This window comes from Cyanistes caeruleus, chromosome 1, assembly GCF_971803275.1.
Source record: "Cyanistes caeruleus chromosome 1, bCyaCae1.hap1.1, whole genome shotgun sequence".
Lineage (NCBI taxonomy): Eukaryota > Metazoa > Chordata > Aves > Passeriformes > Paridae > Cyanistes > Cyanistes caeruleus.
In genome coordinates this window covers 20,817,484-20,836,021 of record NC_141701.1, presented here as the reverse complement: position 1 = coordinate 20,836,021, position 18,538 = coordinate 20,817,484, and positions in this window count along the sequence as shown.

Genomic DNA, 18,538 nt, shown 5'->3' with positions numbered 1-18,538 from the left:
TGGTTTGGGCAGATGTCTGAGAGCTGCACAGCCTGATGACTCTCCTTGCTAATCCCAAGTATTTCCTTCTCTTAAGGATGTATTTCTAAGGGCTCTTTTCTCCTCTGGTTCTCCCATTTCCTCTTCCTCTCAGATGCACCCTCTATCGCTACTCATCAGCATTGGGGTCGGATTCCACTCCTATAGTGAGAAAATGAGATTATTTCCTCCTCCATCTCCTCTTCCTCTTCCCCCACTGCTGCCAACTTCTGCAGTGGTCAGTGTTTTTTCTTAAAGCCTCAGGTGCAGGAATTATGTGATTACGCAGGAATTTCATCTTCCATTGAGAATAAAATGTTCCTAGCAACTGCAAACTCAGTGCAACAGAAGACAAATATAAATAACAATCCACCTTTCAAAGTAGGGAAAAGGTTGCTTCAATTTCTGAGTGCTTGGACTTGAGAGCATGTTCCCTGTTCCATCTCCTTTTACATGTAGTGGCACTCAGTATAGTTGACATGGGGTATAGCTAAAAATCTGAAGGCATCCAGCTGGAGCACTCAGCTCTCGGGGTGGGAGGAAAGAATCAGTCCAAAGTGCATTTTCATCTGAGCTGCTCAGGGCAGGAATGCCTGTACAAAGGGAAGAGGCATGAGAAAAAGAAAATTAAGGCTGTGATAGTTCTGGATCCCTCATACCCAAAATGACAAAGAAATACTAGAACTTCAGTACTCTCTCTTTTTAGTAAAATAACTTGTATAAATAGGACCTTGTAGTAGTATCAACTGATACTCTGATCTTCAGACCTTTTTTATTGCTGCATACTTTGGAGCTATCACTGTTCCAGACAGTCGACAGAAATGCTGATAACCGGCTGGAGGATGATTCATAATTATTAAAAGCTCAGAGGTGATGGGAGGAAAGACGTCTCTGCCTTAACTCACTGGGACAGTCACCTTTCACCTATATTTACTGACTATTTTTCTGGATCAAATCAACTGGGACAAAAATAAGGTTCCACCTTTATTGGTTTCAGGGGAGTGTAATACCTATGGAGACTAGTTACAGACTAGATCTCATATCCACAACAAGTAGTTTACACAAAGTTAATGGAAACATCAGCTCAAAGCACTACATAAAGTCATCATAAGTAAGTAAAATTAAATTTGGGTTGTTTTACAAAGACAAAGAGGGAAAGAGCAAGAGAAGTCAGTCTCGGTTTAGGCGTATTCAGTGATCTAGCATAAGCTGATTGCAGTTCAGTGCTAAAATGATATCAGCTCCAAAGAACCTTTATTGGATGGGCAGAAACTAAGGGAAAAGAACCAGCCAGCAACCAAATATCACACCACTGCTCACTCCCTCACCAGTGGCATTGGGAGAGAATCAGAACAGTAAAAAGCTGGAGAACTCCTGGGTTGACATAAAAACAGTTTACTAGGTAAAGCAAAAGCCACTCACACAAGCAAAGCAAAACAAGAAAAGAATGAATCACTGCTTCCCAGGGGCGGGCAGGTGTTCAGCCATGTCCAGGACAGCAAGGCTCCATCAGATGTAACAGTTACTTGGGAAGACAAATGCTGTCACTCCAAATGTGCCCGCCTCCCTCTTTCTTCCTCCCACTTTTTTTACTAAGCATGATGTCATGTGGTCTGGACTATCCCTTTGGTTAGTTTGGGTCACCTGTCCTGGCTGTGTCTTCTCTCAATCTCCTATGCACCCCCAGCCTCCCTGCCAGCAAGGCAGCATGAAAAGCAGAAAAGTCCTTGGCTCTGTGTAAGCATTGCTCAGCAATAACAAAAACATCACTATATTTGCAGCCCTGTGTTCAGCAGAAATCCAAATCATAGCCCTTTACCAGCTACGGTGAAGAAAATGAACTCTACCCTAGCCAAAACCAGCACAATCCAAGCTACTAAATAAGGACTATTGAAGAGAATATTCAGCCTTGAGCATTACTTGAGAGTCTAGCCACCTGCATGCCTACTCCACATTAAATGATAAAGAGAACTTAAAAGTTTTAAGTCTCTGCAACATGATACAGACTTTTTTACCATAGGAAATGTGCCCAAGTTTAAATCAGGTTAGGAATTACTTGGGTTCATTGTGTGATAGATATTGAGCTGTGTATTAATCACATCCATTCCAGTTCCTGTTATCCATGTGCAATGGATCATCACTAATACCTGACGGGTCGGCTGGACACCAAAGGTTATGCCTCTGTGGAATTTATAATTTCTCATTGCAAATATCTCTGAACTGGAGAAGTGGCATGGAATTCCCCTGTGTGGATAAACAGGGGGCATTGGTTCCCAGAAGAGTGAACTGGTCAGCAGCGATAAATCATCTTTAAAACACAACAGTCCAAACACTAAAGCAGGATGAAGTGGTCTGTGTACCATGCAAGGAGGTTAAAAGTATGCATATCATGTGCTGTGACTGATGGTTACTGAATGGGGAGATTCTTATTAACCTTTTTTGCAATGAATACTCTCTCTGTTGTCACTGGCTGCATTTGCAAGAAGTTTTTGTTGCCAGATGTTTATTCTCAGCCCTGTACTTCTTGTGTAAGTAGTCTTCCTCAAATGTGATCCTAGCTTTATGCAGTGATTAAGATTTTTCAGGCTGCTTGGCTTGCTAGTTGTTCTTGACAGTCATGTCTCAGCTTTCTGAACATGCACATGTTCAGTTCATGATTTCTAGTAACAGCATGTCCTAATAGCCCCCAGTTTTGCTGAGCTTCCAGGCTGCTAGGGCATTTTGTCAAGAGTGAAGACTCACAGACTTCAAAAGAAAGATTTTCAGCTAACCCCTGGAGAAGCACTTTCTACTTGTCAATGTCTTTCATCACCCTCCCAGCTCCGAGAGGTGGTGATGATCCCCCCCTTGTTATCCAAGAGCAGCAAGAAGGGAAGTGGTCTCTTGAGATTGCACTCCAGTGCCATCAGAGATGCCTCCAAATGTGTGCCTGCATTCTCTCTCTCACTGACAATGTTGTCTCACACATTTTGGGGTTGAGAGAACCACAAGTCAACACAGAAGCCTTTCCCACTAGCATGAAAGGAGCAGGACTCTTACACAAAACTCTAGCAAACTCCTTTGCTACTTTAAAAGCAAGTAACAACACATTTGAAAAGAAAAATTGATCCATTTAATATAAATCCTGTAAATCTTGTTTACTTTGCTTGTATGATTAGAGCTGTTATGTTAGCTGGAGGAAGATGAGCAGCATGTAGCACTATTCACGTCCCTCTGCATTTCAATTTTCTGTAACATATACATTTTGCCCTGAGAAGCTGAAGGCTTTTAAAAAAAATAATTATTTTTTCTTCCACATAAAAAAACCCAGAAGACCCACAGATGATAGGCTGGCAATAGTGACCAGCGTGGAACAGTTATCTCTTTAACACAGTTCAGAGATACAGAAGGATCTGTCACACCCGTGTGACCTGCATATAGGAAGGAACAGGCTGTGGACATGTGCATTTGGTTGTCAGACCATGGCAGGAGTGATGCTGTTGGTACTCAGGGTCTTCAAACAAGTTGTTTGTCACCATGTTTTTGAGTGCCTAATTGCACTCAACTGAATTTGATCTTCACCTCAGGAAATTGTGTCTGTGTGCCTTCTTTTCTTTCTCTCTAGGGCCTGGGCCTTAAGGCTGAGATTTCTACCTTGCAATTTGTTTTCCAGCCTCAGTCTTTCTGTGGTCCTCAAAAACGGGGAAGGAAACCCCTTTTTACTTTTGTTGCCATTATGATCCCTGATCTTGTTCAAGACTGGAGAAGAATTTCACTCAAGAATGTGGAGCTATGTCCTGGCTCAGATACATTGTTGGAGGTGAAACAGTAGCTATGGGCATCATCTGTTCAGGGTACTGTGTCAATGCTCTCTCCCTGCTTCGCTATTTCCAGCCAAATTTGCAGAAGCAGCAGGAAAGTTAGCAAAGCAAGGCAAACAGGACCGGGTTATTTTTGTTACACTCCGTTTCCGTGCAGCTGGTCAAAGTACTCAGTACCTTCCAAATCTGACCAGATAGAAATGTGAGTGAAAACTGAACTTGAAGTGAGCACCAGATAAGCCTAGAGCAGTGTCTTGTGTTTGATGCCCTTTGTCCTGCCCTGTTTCATCAGCAAGAGTGAACAGCCTTTAGTGCACACTCAAACCAGAAGTGCAAAGCCAGAAGACCTCACCTATTTTTAACATCTCCCAGGCCCCAGGGAAAGACCCCAAGGAGGACTTTATGCAGGACAATGGAGTCACTCCAGCCAGGAAGCCCCAGGACACAGGGGGTGTAGCCAGGGCCCCATTGGGTATCTGCAGAGCAGGAAGACCAAAGAGCTGCTGAGCTGAGCTGAGCTGAGCTGAGCTGAGCCTTAAGCCCCAGGCAGTCCTCAGGGCTCCTGGCCCTCTCCCTGCTATGGTGTTCTGCATCGTCTGTACCTCTGCTTTTTACCTCCCTGCAGAGAGCTCCCAGGCCAGGGGACAGAGAACTGCAAGCTCAACCACTGCAAGGAGCAGGGAGATGGTCTGATTTAAGGAGCTATTACTGGTACCTGTAAGCACACTGCAATGGATGCTTCCTGCTTACTTACTCTGCATCTGTTCATGAAAAATACCACCAAAACTAGACTCAGGCTATTAACTTTGCCTGGTGCTCTTGGACTGGGATTTGTTTCGTTTTATTAGATGCAGTTTTCCAAAGGGGCAGATAATTGCTGTTGCATGTTGAAATTAAAACAATCAAAAAAGCCACGATCAACTTTCTTGTCATGTATCATTTTCTTGCATGATTTAGAATTCGTTTCCTCTCTTCTCTCCTGATGGGAAATGTGGGGCAGAGACCCAACACAACATCTGGGAAGCTGCTTTAGTCCCATGGCTGAGTTGGATTATCAGCTCAGGTGCCACAAGAGCTGGGAGGAGAGATGGCTGCCCCTATGTCATCCATCATGGGAAAAAAATGCCCAAAGCAACGTGAATTTAAGGTTACCATCTCCCAGATGGCCCTTTACTCAGAACATCCTAATATGTTGTTAGTTATGGAGCAGGGCCTTGGGCTTAGGTTCATTGTGAGAAACCAAAGGCATGCTTACCATTCTCTGTAAAGCAGTGGAGTTTAAATGAATGATTATAATAATAACTATGGAGTGTGTTTCTGAGGTTTTACTACATGTAAACGCAATCATAAGTGTAATCAGTGTCAATGACTCCCATTTAATTCTCAGAAAAAGTTTGCTTTTAAATACCGCACCAGATTTGACACGGTCAATGATAAATGGAATGCAATTAGTTCTACTATTTGCTTTGATGATATGCTAAATTATTTCTTACAACAGACCATTTATTATCCAAAGCTGATGGTTATGCTCTTGCATTTAACAAGTATCTTAAACCATGGCAAACTGATAAGTTTCAAAATTAGATACTAAAGACTAGGAAAAAAGTGATTCCATGAATGAGTTTCAGCTAATAAATCCTTGTCAATGCTCAAGTCATAAAATCCTAAATTGGAAGAGTTTTGTATATATTTCTCATAATTGCACAAATAAAAAAATAATTATGCTGCCTCTTAGTGATTTGCAGTCACTTAATGGATATTTAATCTTAAGAAAAATGTTCAAATTTAAGTGTTCTTTTTAACATAATGCATCTTCTAATTGTTAACAAGACAATTATTACTTTTTATTTCCCTCCAGAAATTTATTATGAGCTTACCATGATAATTGAAAAAATTAATGAAGAGAGTGTAGTACTTCAGAAGACAAAAGCGATTTCCTAACTTTTCACTTTGTGTTGGTTTCACATGGCCTGGTTTTGGTAGCAGGGCAGCCACAGAGGAGGCTTCTGTGAGAAGCTGCTGGAAGCTTCCCCCATGTCCAGCAAAGCCAATCCCTGATGGCTCTGAAGATGGATGTGGCAGTGGCCAAGGCTGGGCCAATTAGAAATTATGGCAATTCCTCTGCGATAACAGGTTTAAGAAGAAATCAAAACAAAGGTGTGGGGTGCAGATCTAATTCCAGCCAGAGAGAAGAAGAAGAGGTGAGAACATGTGAGGGAAACAACATGGTGACACCAAGGTCGGTGGAGGAGGAGGGGGAGGAGGAGCCAGAGCTGAGATTCCTCTCAGCCAGTGGTGAGACCATGGTGAAGCAGCTGTGCCCCTGCAGCCCAGGGATCCATGAGGGATGCAGAGATCCACCCACAGCACATTCAAGAGGTGCCCATGATGGAGTGGGTGGAGGCCTGGAGGAGGCTGTGATCCAGTGGGAGACCCAAACAGAGACAGAGGGCCCTGCTTCCATGCTGGAGCAGCCTGTCCTTGGAGGGCTGCACCTCGTGGAAGAGTGACCCATGCTGCAGCAGTTTTGGGAGGGCTGTGTGCCTGTGGGAGGGACTCACATTGCAGCAGTTTTGGGAGTACTGCTGCTCATGAGATTGGATCCATGTTGGAGAGGTTCGTGGAGAACTGTCTCCTGTGGGAAGGGACCCCATGGTTTCACAGGGGAACAACTTCTCTCCCTGAGCAGTGAAAGAAAACCTTAGGTGATGAACTGACCAAAACCCTCATGCCCTGTCTTCCTGAGTTGTCGGTGGGAAGGAGAGCAGTGTTGGGGGAAGAAAAGGTGTTTTTAAGGGCTTATTTTACTTGTCATTTGCCACTTATGATTTTGTTAGTAATAAACTCACTTTGTATCACTAAGCTGAGCCTGTTTTTCTCTCTGACTGTTTTCTCCTGGTCCTTATCTCAACACATGAACCCTCTGTTAAATTTTCCTCTCCTCTGTCCATCTGTAGCATGGGAGGGTGAGTGAGCAGCTTTTGTGGGTGCCTGGGATTTGGCCAGTGTCAAACCACAACACACTTATATTCAAATTTCCTCCTATTATCAAAAGGCAGGTCTGTCCCATCTTGATTTATTTTACTGAATGTTTCAAAATAATGCAGGCAGCAAATTCTGGTTGTTGTTACAGAAAATTCCTATTTATAAATTCTTATTCATAACATGAATAATGAGGGCTTACAGAAACGGGCAATTAACTCCTCCTTCTGTGGTTACCTCAATAACAGCAAGCCAGGCCTATGCCAGGTTGCTCTGCCCCAGTCACCCTGCACACATTTGTCTGCCCCCTCCCAAACACCTCCTGTTCTTCCTCCCTTCCTTCCACACCTAGCTGCAGCCCCTCCAGGCACATCCCTAAATCTTACACTCTTCTGCCATTTCCCTAATGTTCTTCCTTCTATTTACCTAATTCCTCAGAGATTTTTTTCTCACTCTAGTACCTTCTCCCATTTTCTGAACTCCATGTCTTCTTCCTCCTTGTGTGCAGGAGTTATTCTTCTCAACCGTTCAATCCCCCTGAAGATGATAGGAAGAGTTGACACTAGGGTTGAAAGGAAACTTAGAAAATATACCAGTGTGTTGCCCTGAAAACTCAGTTTTTCAATCTTGTTGACATAGTTTCTAAAGACTTTCCCAGGACAGTAACTGTAAACATAGATATGTATACATTCTTTCTGATACACGTCTTTTGATGGACATCTCTCACGGCCAGTGCGGTTCCGAAGGTGTTAACCTGACTGTTCAATCCCTGGCTGTAGTCAGAAACCTATAAATTCTGGGAGAAAGGGTAAAGTTCTCTCCTTCCTTCACCACACCTCGAGCTGTGTCCATGTGACTCATTTCATGTCCAGCAGCAACACCAGTGTTTCACAATGAACACTTAAAAACACCACAGATATCACACTGGTCTCTCTAAAATCTTATAAATTAACAATCATGGATTGCCTGCCCCTTCTGCCAAGGACTATGTAGAAATGAAAATGGCATCTTAGAATTTTTCCTTAGGAGAAAAATAAGTGCTCTAGACATTCATATCATTCTTCCAATTTTGCTCTCCATACAATGTCTTTATAAATCCTAAATGTCATAAAATTTATGAAGACATTGTACGGACAGCAAAATTGGAAGGATGATTTGAATGTCTAGAACACTTCTTTTTAATTTGCATCTTGAACTGAATGAAAGAATCTTCATCTTCATCTTGAATAAAAACAGCTGCAACAGAGAGATTTGACTTGGGAAATTCCACTTGCAGGACCACAGTTAATACACTGCTGTGTTTGGTGGCCTTTACTTTAGGGCTCTGCCTCATTATTTTCTCAGTAAACTGTCTGTTCTCTAAACTCTGATCGATCAGAAGTATATTCCCATCATCCAGAATATCCCGTCTCCTGCCAACATTCTGTCTGGGATAACATTTCCCTTGAGGATCTCCATCTAGGTAGATGAGACTTCCACATATTCTGCATGACTGGCCTAGGGCTGCCTGAAGCTGCAAGCTCTGCTTAACTCTGCCCCTGCACTCCATAGTATGTACTTATCACCCCTGCACTTAGCAAGATTTTTGACAGATGATACATACCTTCTAAACTTTGGCTTTCCAACAGAAATATCAGAAAGTGGCAGAGAGCTGCATTTTTTTTCAGTTTGAGGAAAGCTGCAGACACCAATAGTAGCAGTCTATCATTGCAGCAAGGGCAGTTCATCATACTTGCTCCACTTTCAGCTCTGGTCAGATACGGTTCTGTGATTTTAGCACTACAAAGTCTCTGCATTTCTCCAGGGCAGTACTCATCTTTTTTTAGGGAGTCATGTTAAAATGATGCGTCTGCAAAAGGTTTTGTCTTCAGCTTTTTCTTCCAAGTAAAAAGAATTTATTTAGCAAATAGAGTCCTTTTGGGGGGCAGGCATTGGGTAAAACACATTCTGCTCATCACTTCTCCTGCAGCCGATTGCTGCTTGCACCAGGATTAGGTATCAGCAGGAGCTCAGTGATCATCTGTTCTGTTTAGCTAAAGAGCACTGGCTTGGACCAGCCTCAGCATACACTGTCTGCTCCCTGGCCAGTCCTTGGCAGGCTACTGGGGGCAAGGGGTGTTAGGAGACATGGAGGGAATCTGGGACTGTGGCAAAGGAGGGAGACAAGGATGGGATGAGGTGAGATAGGATTTCTGCACAAATTGTGGGAAGCAGACATGGTTACTGCTGCTGTCCATGGGGCAAATTGTCTCCTCCTACCACACTTTAGATCAGCTTCTAGGGGACAACGACACCACAAAGCCATGCAGTTCATGCACCATTACCATTCACCAGAGCCCCAAAGGGGAGATCTAAATCACACATTCACATGGCATGCTTAATGACCCCATGAGTGAAGTATAAAATAAAGGTAATAATAAAGAGCTTCAGTGAAATCCCTCAGTACACTGATGAGAAAGCAGGCAGCTCTGCTTCCTGCAAGACAGGCTCTGATTTCTTCTGAAGGCAGTACCAAGCTGTCACTGCGGCTGCTTGCTTTAGCACGAGATGCCAGCTGCATGATACCATTAGCATTCCTCATCAGCCACGGCTTATGTCTCTCTGTGCACAGTGTTGGAAAACCAGGTCATTCTCTTGGCTCATCCTCCTCTGATAGCTCCTCTTTTCTCTCACTGCTGGGAAGCTGAGGATGGTGTAATTAGTTTTCACTAATGTTCAGCTCTACGTGGAATTGCTTTTGTGCCAAGCCAAAAATGAAGTTTTCACATAGTTTGCATGCCCTAAGAGGAAGAAAACTGGAGACAAATTTGGGAGGCACCTATTTTCCTTGTGTTATAATGATTCGGCTGATATTTTTCAAAATACCACAGAGAATGTAAATGACATGTTAAACTTCCAGTACTCACCAAACGGAGAATAAATGAGTGTGATTCCAATGAAAATACAAAGTTAAATACTTACCCATGCCAGATAACAACTGGTACTGCCAGGCTGTCATAACAAGCAACCTGAAATCATGCCCTTAAGTAGAAAAGCTTCCCCAAGTAGTATTTAACTGCTTGGGGTTTGCAGGCAGATCAGAAACCTGATATTCCAAAGAAGCTGCAGGGGAAGATAAAAATGAAAAATTCAACCCAAACCCCAGAAAAGAAGTTCAGGTTTTCTTAATAATACAGTAGATGTGATGACTTCTAAACCTGTGAGGAATAAATTTTGAAAGGCTTGTACAGGGCATGATACAAAGAGATAAAGCAACAAACTTTATTAAAGGTAAGTGATTTTGGGTTGTGGGTGAAAACATAAATACAAATGCCCACAAAGAATTATCTGGTTGATACAGTGAGGCTTGTGTTTTGGTAGAGTAACTATATCATTAATTAAAGCTGCATTAATGTGCTTGACTCTGAAAGTGTCACTGGAAGGGCAGTCACAGCATCAACTGAAGCAACTAAGCTGTGAGACAGGGAGCTACTAGTTACAGAGGCTCCTTGTCAGGAATATGCTTGAAATCTGATTTGTTGGTACGCTATTCAAAATAACATGATTTAAATAATAATACACCCCCATTCCCCAGTGTTTAGTATCCACTGCAGTAATTGCAAAATCAGCCAAATTATAAGCAGTTTTTTAGGAGATAAAATATTAAGTAGAAAATGCATTAGCAGTCATTCATATCCTCTCATCACCAGGAAGGCTCTTTGGAAAGAAGCACACCAAGTTTCAAGCTATTACATTGTATTTTGGGAGGCTGGGAAAGATCAAAGTAACCCTGAAATTACAGTTAGATGTGATGACACTAGAAACATTTAAATTTCTCTTTTGCAATGATTTAAGTTAAGAAGTTCTAAACATGGCATATAAGCTGTCCAGACCTCTGAAAACACAGATCTATTCCTTTAGTAAGGTGAGAGTTACAGCTCACTGGGAGAAAAGTATCAGCCAGGAAAGGCTGCAAATAGATTTAGTGGGAATAACTGTGCTACTAAAATGAGAGATCATACTCAGGCATAGGTGACCCTAGTTGCCCAATTTCAGCAGAGTGATTTTACAGAAGTTTCAGATACACCAGCGTTATTAAAATAGGATTTGGCCCAGAAGGCCATGCATCCCTCAAACTTGCCATAACAACTCCAGATATAATAGAAGCCCAAGGTCAAACTATACTTCAGATATATGGAGTTAGTTATAGATACACTTGTCTTATATTTCAGCTTTATCTCTTGCAAGCCATCAGGTTTCAAATAAATCCTGAAGAAATAACTCATTTTGGTAAGTTCAGTGACCAATACCTGTTTCCTGAAGGGGTTAATTTAATTAAAGCTACTTCAGTGCTATCCACAATCAGTACCAATATGATAGTGAGTATCATCTCAATCCTCTATCCTGTGTGGAAACAGTACTTCGGTTCACAATGGGGTAATCACAATTTCATACACTAATAACTAAGGACTTAATGGCTACGATGATGCACAAAGAATTAATTAATTAATTAATTAAAAGAACACCTGGACAGGAATCCTTCCTTGAATTTTTTTCCAGATTTGAGCTTGGAATGTCAATTGTGCTTAAAACGTAATTTGCAGCAATGAGCATTTTACCATGACTGGGCTTTTCTTATGCATTGCAAACAGTGAGACAAAGGAGTTTCTCTGACACTGTTAGGCCCAGATGCTTGTGCTCTACATGCTTTGGTGATATTTAGACCATGGAAACATGGATAGTATAAGTGATGGTCTTTTGTAATGCAGCTACTGAGCTGTTAGGAAGAAACCTAAACCCTGCAGTTGCCTACTCCCATAAATCAAACAGTGCCTGTTTCATCACTGGAGGTGCAAAGTTAAGTACCCTCTAGTTAGATCTTGCAATAAGGAGAATCACTCTGCTTTAGAAATTAATTCTGCAAATATAAAAAGTACAAGCAGCCACAATTTTTTTATGTTTTAATACATATCTTCAGGGGAGTGGGAGGAGAGAAAAAGAGACTTCCAGGTTCACAATATATTAGAACAAATGTCCTTCTAAAAACATTGTATAAGATAGTGTGATAGTTCTAGTTTGATTCATTTATGACTTAGGATTTTCTTTACAGATGGAGGGACACCTCTTCCTACTGCCAGCCCTTGGCCAGCTGCTACTCCTGGCACCTTGTACTCATCCAGTACACAGCAGCTCACATCCAGGCTCTAGCAGGCCATTCATCAGTTACTAACACTTTCAGCTGAGTAAGAATTCCATGGCAGGATAAAGTGACAATAGTAGTGGAGAAAGATTATAAAAATCCTACCAGCCATAGTAACATGCACTGAAGGACAGCTTGAGTTTGCAAATTAGCTTCTTTGTCCTTCTCTGACAGGTGATTCTTCTATTGCATAGTAAGTGAGCAACATTATTTGGTTTTTTGTGTTCAATTAAAAGCTAAGAAAAAAGGGCCTAGTCCTCTTCTATTCTTATTTCTTGCAGCCAGTGATCTCAAAAGTTTTCACCAAACAGTTGCGCTAATATCCTTGTAGTCACATATCAAGAAGTGGGAAAAGTAGAAAACACTAGAAACTTAGAATCACACAATATTCTGAGTTGGGAGGAACGCAAGAAGATCATTAAATCCAACTCCCACCAAAGGGCAGACTAAAAGGTAAATCATACATCTAAAAGCATTGTACAAAGTCATCTTGCCCACTGCCAGGCCTGGGCAGTGACCACAGCCCTGGGGATCTTGCTGCAGTACAGATCTCTGAGCATTCAGCCAAAAACCGTGCAAAGAGACCTTTTGTTGACAGCGCTGTCATGGAGAGTGCAAACCTTAGCTGTGGTTGTGCAATTGCGTTACAAGGGTAGGAGAGGACAGTAATCAGCTGTGTAGGAAAAGAAGGTCTGTGGGACTGAGTTTAGGCCTCAGGCTCTGAACAAGAGCCAACACGGTGGAGCTGCTCAAGAGGACCACTTGCAAGTGGTGGAAACACTACCATGGTAACATCTGTGGCTGCTGGATCTGGTTCAGAAGGTTTGGTTCTAACACCCATGGCCCATTAATGTTTATGCAGTGCAATATATTAGAAACGAAAAGCAGTTCTGGGGTGTTCCTTTGTGCTGCTGGTGATGTGATTTTTTCCACAGTTTCATCCATGCTAGAATCTTTTGTAGGAAGAACTAAGTGTAGGTTGCTAGACCATTCACATCTCACAAAGATGTTGCTGAAAGAGTCTGTGATTGTCTTTAGGATCCTAAAAATGTAGCCGTAACAGCAAGATCTGTCTACCTTCATGTGGTCTTTCATTAAAAGAATATTTTATATGTAGATCAGCTTCATTTTGCCTCTGTCTTACTGCAGTTACACATCTAAAGCATCACAGCCCTGAATGTTATCCATGAGTTGTAGTCTTCTACATGTACCACAGTGCATACACATTACTATACTCATAGATATAGTAAAACTGAGAAGGAAAATTCATGGTCCTTCTTTTTAATAAAACAAAATTATGAAGTCACTTCTCCCTGCCTGAAGATGTATTAAAAATAAGAAAAACACCTGATGAAAATACTCTGAAATTCTGATGAAAAATTCTGAAAAATGACCCAGTAAAGTGCCTGGCTCTTTGAGCAGCAGCACCACCGAGCCATGAACTGTCTTCTCTCTGTGCATCATAAACCCTGTCTTCAGTTCTTAAAGTGTTCACAAATAACCTTTCAAAGTAGAACATAAAAACAGTTCTTGCATATCTGTGTTACAGGGATAAGGGCTTCCTACAGGAGCAAGCCTCACTTCTCCAACATCATCATATATTACCATAATCTTCTACACTTCATGGTACTAAATGCCTGGTACTAAAAGCAAAATTTAATTATTGAAAAAAATTTTCTAAAATTGCGGAAAATATTTCTAAATCCACCCCAGAACACTTACATGGTGTTTAAATATAATCCTAAAACGTATTTGTTTTTACAAGTACAAACCGTATTTGCATTTATTTATTTGTGTGCTTTTAGGAGTGAAAAGGATTTCAAACAGCAGCTAAATGATCTTTTAAGGATGATGTAGTCCTTGCCAAGCAACTGTTCACAAATTGCTACACACTTTTCCACTGCAATTCCCCTTCAAAGTTCCTCAAAGTCTCTTTCATGTTCAGTGATATGATAATCATGGGTAGGCAGACATGGAAACGTCAGTGATGCTGCTCGTCTCACAGAAACCCTGTGACACCTTTGACTAGGGTGTGTTATAGCACAGATGGTTTCAATCTTTCCTTTTATCTCTTTGACACCAGCATGACAGAGCAAACACTTCCAGGGCATTGGGGAACGCGACATACAGAGCAGGACTGACGCTGTGTATGCTCTTGCAAGCCTCAAATGGCCAGGGAGCTGCAGCTGCCTCTGGCCTCCTCTGGCCTCGTGTGCTGCACTGAAGCTTACTACAGCTTTCCATCTTAGCTGGGTTCAAAGAAAGGCCAAACTGAATCCCAAACCAAACAAACAAGCCCTAAGTGCCCCTACAAGCTTATCAGCATTGCTGAAGCTTTTCTTTAATTTCTTGTTTGCTTGTTTGTGCAAAGAAATCTGCAGTCACTTAACAGGCTTGGCTTTGTGTGTAACTCCCTGCATCAGCAACTAGGTCAACCAGCAGGGTAAAGCACGGTACAAGCGAGAGGCTCCCTCAGCTCAGCCGATGCCTGCTGATTATATTTTGGGAATTAGCTAGGTAGAAGAGAATGTCCTCCCAGGCATGTGCTACCCTGAAATTTTAGTCCATTTACACCAGTCATTTGAAACCTCTTCTTGGCCTCAGCTGAAAGGAGTGCTAAACCCATGGCAGCTAAAGCAAGACTAAAACCAGTGGAAAGTTCAGGAGGTTTGTCTTCTTCCTTGCTCTTTTCAGCACTTGTAACTACCCAGTAATTAGTCACAGCACCCAATACTATATAGAGCTTGTGCTGTGTTCAGAGAGTATCAGCTTTCCCAAGTGATGCAGATAATTCTTGGGTAAGATAAAAGTGAGAGGATAAAGACATAGGATATTTTTACCTGGACTATTTTTATTTACCGTATGAACATAATTCCTCTCAGTGCCTTAGGCAAAGACAAATAAAACTGAAAAGATGACAGCTACCCTTACATCTAGGCAGGCAGAACTCCCCATTCTGCCAAAGCGTGGGTTTGCTTGCTTCGTCTCTAGTGGAGCTGCCTCTGTTGTAGTGCCATCAGTTTGGAAACACTGCTGCAAGAACATATTTTTGGCCTTCACTCAGAAACTCCTGCCAGCCCTCCACAGAGCCAGGGAGACCTTTTACTCTGTGAGCTTGCCTTTAAGGGAAAAGTCCTTACAGAATAAACTATTTCTACATTGCTCTTGTAGCTCAAATGTTCAGATAATCTGTAAATTTAAAAAAAAAACAACCCAACAAACAAAACTGACAGCTCTTCAGAGTTCCACCTGGGACATACTATTGCTCTAAAAACTAAGGAATTATACCAAGATTACCTCCAAACTAACCCATATGACAAAAATTCTCCTTGAATCACAGCACCAAAGCATTTGTGACTGCCCAGCAAATGCAGACATGAAAAATGGAGGGATAGTTCTGTCCTTCTGTTCTCCTTTTTTATTGCTTTAATCTTCCATATTATGCATAATTTGTGAAATCACAGGCAAGTTATTTACCTACAACCGTCTCTGCTCTTTCCTTTGCACTGTGCCCAGCCATGCATATGCACATAATGACAGCACTTTACCCTATTTCAGGAACAATAGAGTCAGAGGGGCTTAAAGGAGGCTTTGGGGGAGGTCATCAACAACCTTCCAGAGAGGCTGCTTGCACAAGGGTAGCACAAGTGGAGCTTGCCAGGGGACATGGTTGTCCTGCCCAGATGATATTGCTGCACATTGCACCTGGCTCAGAACACCTGCCCTGCCTGTTGAGGTATAGTGGGAAAGGATCTGAGCTGTGGGGAATAAGCTGGCACCTTCACAACATTCTCTCTGTGTGCAGGAGAAGCATTCTGGAATGCATTCTAAAAAGTCCTCCAAGTGCAGGGAAGGGGTAGCCACACAAAAAGTTTATGCAAAATGATACTAACCTTCAATTTCACACTCTAACTTCCTTAACAACAGCTTATCTTCAGGGTGGATAAGCCTGAAGATGGAAAATTCTGCTTAAGCACAGAAACATGAGTAACAGAAATGCATCAGGTAATGAAAATACAGAAAATGTGTAGTGTGGATTTCTAATCTCTCTCCTGATGCAAGCTGGAATGGAGAGTTGAAGAAATCAAAATGTGACCTATTTAGGAGTGACATGAAGTTAGGTTCTTTCTCATGAGGGACAGTTCAACTGTGGGACTCCCAGCTGATAGATATTACCAATGGCTAGAACTCTGTAGGAGTTGGTAAGGGCATGAACACAAACACCAGTGTTCAGAGTTGCAACACATTGAAATTTTGAAATCAGTCATGGTTTACCCCAGTCCTCAGCTAAACACGATTAGGACATTTCTTGCCTCTTCCTCTGCTGAATACTGTCAGGGAAAGGATATAATACTATGTGAGTCATGTGGCTAATCCAACAAAACAGCTTGTGTGACATACACATCAATGTTGCATTAAAAACAGCGTGACTTCGTAAAAGTTAGAGGCCTTGGTGGCAGTGGCTTTCCTTTTAAGGAGTATCTCACCCATTTCAGTATTCTATGACTTGTATAAATTCATTAAGAACTTGAAAATGAAAATGACAAAAGCTTAAAATCTAGAAAATTAACTACCTAGTGACTGGATGGGAGGTGGAGGCTCCCAGGAGTCTGTGTTTGCTGCCCTTAAAAATCGGATACATGTGTTAGATTACAGGTATGTTGTGGCCTTGGATATATGCTAGTGCTCAACCACAATTAGCCCTGCACTCTCCCTTTCCACAAAGTGGCACTTTAAAGAAGCCTATTTAAATATATATAACTCTGTAAAAATAGCTTACTTTGTGTACTTAGAAGTCAAATTTAAAATATAATCACACTAGTGGAAATATCCAGCAGTCTGTGCACATCTCCAACTCAGCAAAGGACATATCAAGTATTAGATCTCCAGTACCCTGGGTTCCCTGCAAGCACCAGCTCTTATCAGTTGTCACAGCCTGGATTAATCCATCAGACTGGCTGTGTGCCATTAAGACCAATAGGATGTGCAAGCTACCAAGGCAAAAGGTTTCCCTGCAAATGTAGTGAGACAGAGGCGGTGTCACAACACTTGCAACAGGGACTGGAGGAGCCTACAATATTTCATTGGTTTCTGCCCAATTGCTGCATGTTCATTAAAAGAAAAAAATCATGGGCTGTGTAGAAAAACTCAAAGGTGGGGATTGTTAGTGGCAACAGGAAGGAGCAAATATCAATAAAATGTAATCATAAGGGGTTTTTTTAAATTACTTATTTTGCAGTTGTAGCTGACATGCTGCAGATTGTACACTACTATCACTATTTTTGTGAAATTGCAGAGCAATGAAGCAATGAAATGAAGAAATGGCAGCTACTCTTTCTGCTGGCCAGTGCTTGCTCAGCTGTGTATCCTTCACACAGACACGAGAGCTACTTCAGCGTGGAGATATAAATGGGATCAGAGAATCACAGGATGATTTGGGTCAGAAGGGGCTTTAATGATCATCTAATTCCAACCCTGTGCCATAGGCAGAGATGCCTTTCACTCAACCAGGTTATTCAAAGCCCCATCCAGCCTGGCCTTGAACAGTTTCAGGATGAGGGCATCCACAACTCTGGGCAACTTGCTCCATCCTGCAGTGCTGCACTGCTGTGTGTGGGTCCCACAGCTGTGGCATCTAATCTGGGCATGCATTATAGGCGCATCCAGGCTTTCCCCATGCTCTCTGTCCTCATGATCATAGCATAAGTAGCTCTTATCAAGTTATTGTATAAATGTAATTCTGGGTACTAGCAGGTAATGACTCCTCAAAACCCAGTGATGCTAGAGGATCAGATCAGAATAAATTCTAATTCACAGTAGCCTGGAAACCCATGAGCCTCTGGGCCAAAAGATCCCAGCAGTTATTATTAGGAGGTTGTTATTAAAGAAGTGGGGTGACAGAAACTCAAGGGCTACCTCCAAATCAGGGCTACCACATCACAGCAATTACAGTGGTCCCTCACTTGAAGGATAGCACTGCCCTGGAGGGCTCATTGGGAGGGGAGGAGCAGATCAGTGTGCAACATGTGAGGAAGAATGGGCATATAGGAAAAACACACTGAGAAGAAGAAAAGCAGATGAGAGTGAAGAAGTTGAGATCAATTAACTTGCTTAAAGAAGACATAAAACATCCTTAAAGAAAGGAAAAAAAAAGTAGTTACTATCCCAGTAATAAACTGAAGCAGTTGCTTAAGTTAGTGTAGGGATCTTACTCTGTTGCAGAGGAAGGAGAGTGATACACCAAGTACTTCTCTGAGCAAGGTGTGATCTGCATTGCCAGAAGCATTGTCTGGCAAAATGTGTCTTTATATATGTATAATGTGAAGAAATAAGGTTTTCAATGAATTTCTGTCCAGCTAGATGACCTTCCCCTCCATCACGGCCAGAGAAGGCCATTTCTTTCCCATTGGCAATTATGTCCTTCCTAAACACATTTTTACCATAAACACAGGTAGAATACAGCATTCAGACAGTTGATTTCAAATATAATGATCCCAAGTTGAACTGCACCATTTCTGTCATTTCTGAAGCTCTCCTGTGATCATTTTATTTACTGGGA